Source organism: Rhinopithecus roxellana, chromosome 14 (assembly GCF_007565055.1).
Source record: "Rhinopithecus roxellana isolate Shanxi Qingling chromosome 14, ASM756505v1, whole genome shotgun sequence".
Taxonomy (NCBI): Eukaryota; Metazoa; Chordata; class Mammalia; order Primates; family Cercopithecidae; genus Rhinopithecus; species Rhinopithecus roxellana.
In genome coordinates, this window is record NC_044562.1 from 123,448,465 (window position 1) to 123,456,289 (window position 7,825).

General features: G+C 44.6%; 1 long non-coding RNA gene across 1 annotated transcript; it reads left to right on the forward strand.

Moving 5' to 3' along the window:
* Nucleotides 1-2,211: 2,211 nt before the first annotated feature.
* Nucleotides 2,212-7,524, forward strand: LOC115893302. The gene is made up of 3 exons (XR_004053308.1): nt 2,212-2,453; nt 2,847-2,905; nt 7,053-7,524. It is a non-coding gene; the product is annotated as an uncharacterized LOC115893302 (long non-coding RNA).
* The last annotated feature ends 301 nt before the right edge of the window (nt 7,525-7,825 follow it).

Consider the following 7,825-nt stretch of genomic DNA (forward strand, 5'->3'; position numbering starts at 1 on the left):
TAACCACAGGCTTGAGGAAGTCAGTCCTACAAATATGCTACTCGGGCGGGAATAAATGGGCCAATGACAACGGGTCAGGCTGCTGAGACTTCAGAGTCAGATATACTAGGGCTGCCATGATAATATTTATCCTTTGGATCATATCTAGAGTGAAAGGCCTTTTAACAAACCCTTGGTTTGGTTTCCTTATTTTTCAGATGAGGAAACTGAAGCCCAGAAAGGGGAAGTGACTTGCTCAAAGTTATCCAGCTCATAAGTGGAAGAACTAAGAAAACCTGATCTCATCCATCCTTTCCATTACATCATTACACTGTCCTTAAAAATGAAAAATTTCATCAACTTTCCAGGTCTCTTAAAATTAGTGAGTGCTCTCATCACTGGCCCTTTGTATCCAAACAGGAGATGTTGATGCTGTACTTGCTTCAATATGATACTCAGTGAAAAGCTAATAATTGGAAAGTCAAGAATTGTAGTGCCCTGATAATTCACATTTCTGGTAATCTACTGAAAAAAAAAGGGTGGGCAAGATCTTTTTTAGAAATACATTATTACAAACATTCCTAAGTTGTGTGTGTGCATATACATGTGTGTGTATGTATACGTGTGTGTGTGTGTATGTGTGTCAAAAAGAAAAAGTAATTTTCCACCCTAGTAAATATCATCAATGTCAAATGCAGCCTCCGAAGTGAGGGCCCCGTCAAATCACATTTCTGCTGCATCACCTTGAGCAAGTTCCTTATTTGAAGGTCAGTGTCCTCGTCTATGAAATAAACAACCTACCTCAGCATGTTGTTTTAATTAGACAATCCACAGAAAACATTTGGCACAGTGTTTGGCCAATAGCAAGCCCTTGAGTTTTTTAAGTTCTTAAGTTATATTAACATAATGAAACCTTTGGTGTTTGCTTTTTCACAAGGCCCTAAGAACACCTCCCTGATGTTTCAAAGCATAGCACTGGTTCTCAAACTTGGCTTGTTTAGAATCACCTGGGGAGTTTTAAAAAGCGCAGGTGTCAAGGATACACTCCTGAAGATTCTGGCTCAATTGGTTTAAGGTGCACTTGGGACTTTCCCCCCATTGTATAAAGCTCCCAGGGGACCTTGTATGCAGCAAAGTTTGAGAATCACTGATCTACAAAACTGAACCCATAACCAGAGAACAGGCAAGACAAGGACCATCAAGCAGTCAAGCTTACAGTCACCGCAACATCACTCTATCTCCCTACCTCATGAAGTTCACACTGAGATCTCAAAGCTTCTCATTCCAAAATATTTAAGATAAAAGAGGCCAGGCACAGCAGCTCATGTCTGTAATCTCAGCACTTTGGGAAGCCAAGGCAGGAGGATCTCTCGAGGTCACGAGTTTGAGACCAACCTGAGCAACGTGATGACACCCTGTCTCTACAAAAAAAATTTAAAATTAGCTGAGCATGGTGGTGCATGCCTGTGGCCCCAGCTACTCAGCAGGCTGAGGTGGGAGGACTACTTGAGTCCAGGAGTTCAAGGTTACATAGAACTATGGTCATGCTACTATGCTCCAGCCTGTGTGACAGAGCGAGATCCTGTCTGAAAGAAAAAAAAAAGGAGACAGAAAGATTAGACTAAAATTGAACTAACTCCAGACCTTACCTGGTAGATGATTTTGGGGTGGGGAGAGGGAGGTGGAGGGGATGTCAAATCTTTTCCCATTTTCTCCTAAAAGAAGAGCAGCTTGGGGAAAAAAAAAAAAAAACCCCAGCTCACCAAAAGTACAGAGATGATGGTCCTAGAAATTAAAGGAGTCATTGTTTTATTTACTATATGGAGTAATGGATTCTTATTTTTTCCTATAATTTTTTTTTTCCTACTTGGTAGCAAGGCCTCGAGTTTGACTGCATTTTAACAAGACACAAGAGAATCAGAGGAAGCTTTTGATTAGGGCTGGACTTGGTTTTCCAGGCTTGCTGAGACAAAGGGGAATCAGGCATGTGATCTCCTTTTCCAGCTAGTTTCACAGAAGACCTGGAAGAGGAAGGCAGCCTGGAGAGTCCCCATGAAGGTCCCCACTGGCCCAGATTTCGCCCTTTTGCTGGCCTGGCCTGAAGGATCCCGGCATGCTGCCACCAGGCCACTGCAGCTGTTCACGTGCCCCTGTTTGGGGAAGTGAGGCCTGGGAAAGCAACGGCACAGGGGTACAGTCTGTCCCACATCAACGGAATTTTGACCTGAGAGCTGGCTTCCTCCTCTCAGCATGCTGGTCCTGGCAAGTCCCATCACCAGCCAGCCTTCCCAAAGAGGAACGCCTTAGGGTTGGCTCCAGCCCCTCAGCTTCCTCTTTCTTCCCTAGTTCCCTTGCAAGGATGACCCCAGGGCCCCTGGTTCCCAGCAGCTCCAAGATGGTGGGAATCTGAAGGATGGCAGAACAGAACTGGTACCAATGGTCTGAAGCCAGCAAGAGGCTGATTTCAGCTCAAAGTAAGCAATAACTTCCCAAGAGTACCATTTGGGGACAGTCTCAGTGGTTAGAGATCCACATCAGGGCAGGTGTTTGCACAGGGCCATAGAAGAGATTCTGAAACCAGATGAAGTTTGACCAGTTGTTCTCAAAGACGCTGTCCTTACCAGAAAGTACAGGTCTATGAATCTTCAACTTAGCGTCAATTCACCAAGACAACAATAGGAGTAAGAAATCATTTTCTTACTGTTTCAAACTTGTAAATATGAAACATTTCAATCATACTGACATGTAGAGAAAATAATATACTAGATCTGTGAAGCCCATCACCAAAATTGAAACATGTTTTGTCATATTGGTCTTAGATTGATCTCTCTCTGTCTCTCTCTTTCTCTCCATCCCCGCCTTCAAAGAAAAGTGTCCAGATCCAACTGAAGCTCTATTTCGTCATCCTTTCCCTCCTTCTCCAAAGGTAACTATTAACCTGAAGTTGGCTTGTATCATTCCCATGTGTGTTTTTATTTTTTAATAAATATAAATGTATTAATAAAATTATATTGTTAGGCCGGGTGCAGTGGCTCAAGCCTGTAATCCCAGCACTTTGGGAGGCCAAGACGGGATCATGAGGTCAGGAGATCGAGACCATCCTGGCTAACACGGTGAAACCCTGTCTCCGCTAAAAAAATACAAAAAACTAGCCAGGCAAGGTGGTGGGCGCCTGTAGTCCCAGCTACTCGGGAGGCTGAGGCAGGAGAATGGCGTAAACCCGGGAGGCGGAGCTTGTAGTGAGCTGAGATCCAGCCACTGCACTCCAGCCTGGGCCACAGAGCGAGACTCCGTTTCAAAAAAAAAAAAAAAATTATATTGTTTACATTTTAAGATGAATTGCATCTATCTATGTATATACTTATGTGTAGCACATACCTGTCCTTTTACAACCAACTTTTTCATTCAGCATTGTTTTAAAGTTTATACATGTTGATAGAAATTGGATCTAGTACATTTCTGTTAACTGCTACATAGTGTAGTATTCAATTCCATTACCACATTCCATAAACCACAGCTTGTGGGCTATGTAGTCAGCACTCTTTCATGTGTGTACATAGGTTGTGTGCACACATATACATATACATGTGTGTATATATGTGTATCTATATGTATACATACAAACACAAATCTGTATACCTGTATGACAGTTTCTCCAGGCTGTTTATTCAGGAGCAGAATTGCTATTTCATAGCAGAAATGCATCTTTGACTTCAATAGATATTGCCAAATTGTTCTCCAAAGTGACTGTACCAATTTACACTCCCACTAGGGAGTTCCCTTACGGCCACATCTCACCATCCCTGTTGTCATCACACTTAATTAATTTTTACTAATCCGGTAGATGTGAATGGTATTTCATTGTTTCAATTTGCATTTCCCTTATCATGGGGAAGCAGTTACAGTTTTGAGCCAAAAAAAGAATCTAATCCCTCCCCAGCCCACACACATACACTCAGTGGAGGCAGAAGGATGCATGGGGGTGGGAATGAACCCAGATAGTGAGGTTCCAGAGACCTAGGGTTGGAGCAAGGATTTTGCACCTCGGGGTCAAGCACAGATTAAAGTCAGAACAGAAGGTTGACTTCCAAAAGCACAGACCAAGGAGTTGCCAAAGAGAAGTGACCAAGACCAGGGATAATAGCAGCTTGGATAGAGCCAGAACCCTGAAATCGCAGAGGTAGACAAGAGCAAAACACACTGGAGTCAACGGGAAATGGTCCAAGTTATTTCCTAAATAACAAAGGCAGTTGTTTGCAGCTGGCAGCTGGAGAGAACAAGATTGAGGTTGGGGCAGCTGAGCAGAAAGGAAGAGAAAATAACAAGTGCCAAAGTCCCAGAAGCCCAGCCTGCCACTGTCATTCCCTGGCACGCCATTACTCTCCACTGTGGAACCTGAGTGCCCTGAGTAACTCTTCATAGGTTCTGCCAAACAAAGCCCCTCAGGTCAACAGACCAGCAAATATGGGCCACACTTTGGTCTGAGAGTTTGGGGTTTTCATTTCTTAAGATCTAACAACAACCAAAGCACTGAAGTGGGTAAATGATTTATTTTTGGCAAACTGTTTCTCTTTCTGGTGGCTTCTTTTCAAAACATGTTTTGGAAACATTTAATAGTCCTTCCCATAGCACTGCTTCTCAGGGAAGTTAAACAAAGCTAAATTGACCGACTGACTTCAAGGCATGTGTGCTAAAATATGCCTCCCATATTAAAGATATTGGAGCTTTCTGGAAATAACTCATTTCCTTGGGGGACCCCTGAGGATGTGGGAATCCCATATATCTCTATGTCCTTTTACCAGGCAAAACTCTGAGAAGCAGAGGCATCTATCAACGCGTGTGACAGATATGGTCTTCTTAATGGGGACAGGAAACCACTCTAACCTCAATGGGTCCACAGTTTCAAAGTCAACTTTCCCTTTGGCTCCCTTTTCTAAGGACAATAGTCAAGGAAGTGTCTAGAGAGACAAGCATAAAGGGGCTAAGAAACCAAGACCCTGAGATCTCCTTTCCCTGATTTGATACCATGCGAGTATAAAATAGGATGAATCCCTCAGTTCAGAATAGACCGTAGTTAATAAAACTCTAGAAACATAAACAAGTGTCTAGAACTATTCTGCAAACCAAGCTGTGTGAGGGTCAATTCTCACTATTCTGACCATTTTAAGATAAAATGTGACAAAGATATACTACCTTTCTGATGACTCTTGAATAATAAGGTCATGCATGACAGTGTTGGTCATTTCTAATTCCTCTTGGCATTGGAATCTATCATTGAATACTTTATCTTTAAAGTAAGTTTTAGAGCCAGTTTATTCATACATTTGCCCACCCCACCCCCCAACACACACAATAACATCATGTTTATATAAGAACATCAGTCATGTCCTCTGGGATATCCAAATGCCACAGAGCCATTTCATTCAAGATTCTCAGTTGAGCATCTGCTATGGTTGATTAGAAGAAGCTACAAGTAGGTCAGGGTCAGAAGGGTGCGGCTCACAAAGCATCACAGATGGTTCAAATGAAGAGCCTTTAATGAATGGACCCTTCATAGAGTTGTGGGCCAGGTTGAGGGAACAGAACAAGAAAGGTGAGGCACCCAGGGACCAACCACCAATGAGAAGCAACAGCCACACCAAGGCTGAAGGGACACCAGAAGGAAATAGTGTTACTGGAGCCCAGTTGAAGCTGGAGTCCTGAAGGATGGCTGCCAGTGGGAATTGAGGTAATGGAGGGGCGCAGCTAATATCAGAGACCCGGGGCAGAGAAATATGCCAATGTCTCTTCCCTCCCACCCTCAGATCTCCTGCTGGGTTCCCCATTTGTTAAACCCAATTGGAACCCAGCTGGCAAGGATGGCTGAGTGATGCAGTCCTTAGGTGTCAGGCCCCACTGGCCACAGAGCAGGGTGGGGAAGAGAAAGAATAGATCAGGAGCTGGAAGGCGCTGGGGGTGCCCAGTGACTAGCAGGGTGGCTCATTTCCCATCCCACTGTGCTTCCCATTTGAATCAGCTGCATGCATCCCTTGGTCACAAGGCACACACAGCAAACTTGACATAAATCCTCTCTTGATCTCTTAATCAAATAGCTCATAAATCCTCCTGATCCACGGTCAGTCTCCACATTTCTTAGGAGAAAGATAGTCTAATTCAGAGTCATTTAATTCAAGAGTCAATCAGGCCGGGCATGCCTGTAATCCCAGCTCTTTGGGAGGCCAAGGTGGGTGGATCACCTGAGGTCAGGAGTTCAAGACCAGCCTGGCCAACATGGTGACACCCCCATCTCTATTAAAAAATACAAAAATCAACCGGGCATGGTGGTGGGCCCCTGTAATCCCAGCTACTCCGGATGCTGAGGCAGGGAGAATTGTTTGAACCCAGGAGGCGGAGGTTGCAGTGAGCCGAGATCGTGCCATTGCATTCCAGCCCAAGTGACAGAGCGAGACTCTGTCTCAAAAACAAAACAAACAAACCAAAGGAGTAAATCAAACAAGAGTTTCCCTTATAACTTGAATAATGTCATATTCAGTTAGGTGGGTGAGGACCCACACTAGGCTTAAGCAGCAAATTCCGTTTCTCCAGACCAATTTGCTTCCGGTTTTCAGCAGAGAGGAGAGGGCTCTCTGTTCATTTTCTGGAGAAATGGCCTTGGATAGGCACCAGGCAGTTAGTTACCATTGATGGGAATAATGGACACCACTTAGTCCTTACCAAGTACAGGCACTGTTCCACGGGTTTGGGGTGTGTGCTGGTTGTTCCCCACTTGCTGAGGCACGAGATCAGAGGGTGAAAGGGGGAGGTGGGGGACTGATTCCTCTGCTCCCCTGGCTGTGTTGGCAGTGACTGCCTGCCTCTCCCTGTGCCCACAGCTCCCCAGCTAAGGGCCCCTCTCCCAGGGCTACACTTCTCCCTGAGTTTTGAGAAAGCACTCCTTCTGCTTGCCCCTTCAGATCTGGGGTGATAACAGCTTCTCTTGCAGGTTTCTCCTTCCCCTTTGGTTCCCAAACCCTCCCCACACCTCTGTAGATTGTCTTTTCATTAAACCTTTCCTCCATTATTATCCCTTTCAGTGTGTCGTCTATCTCTGGTGGTTCCCTGGCTGATACAATGTACGTAAACCAGGTTAATGATGCTGAAGATCCCGACTAGAGCACCACATTCTCAAGTGCACCGTGGGAACTGATGCTGGCAAGGATGCATCCGTTTCCTCCAGGGACATGGTGACCTGATCTGCCTTCAGCAGACACAGCGTACTTCGTCTTGCATTCTTTTTTCACAAAAGGAGTAGTGAGCCCAGAAATAGGTTGAGTAATCACTATCTTGAGAGAGTATTTGGCATTTAGAGAAAAACACCAGCTTTGGGATCAGCCTTCCCCAGCTCTCCTACCTCCCTCTGGCTGATATCAGACAAGTTACCATTCTTTGCCTCAATATCTTAGTCTGTCAAATGGGACAAAACATATTTAGTCTACAGGGTTATTAAAAAGTAACAAATTTTAAATGCCTGGTCCAGAGTATGTCTTTAATAAATCTAAATTCTCTCCCCCTTTACTTTAAGGTTCCCATTGTTTTCTCTCGCGTCCTGGTCTTGCCTTTGGGTCTCAGAATCCTCCTCCTGTTCTCCTGCTTAACATGAGTTGAGTTCACTTTACCCAACCATCTTGAATCCTTAAGTCCCAAGGGCTTCATTCTTAGACTGTAATGGGAGGATGGGTTTCTCAATGATTCTAGGTACCAGCGATTTGCCTTGTGATGTAACACACACACACACACACACACTTGAGCACGCACATGGAAACCTGATCCAGGACAAGCTCATTCCCACTTATGACTCATGCTTCCA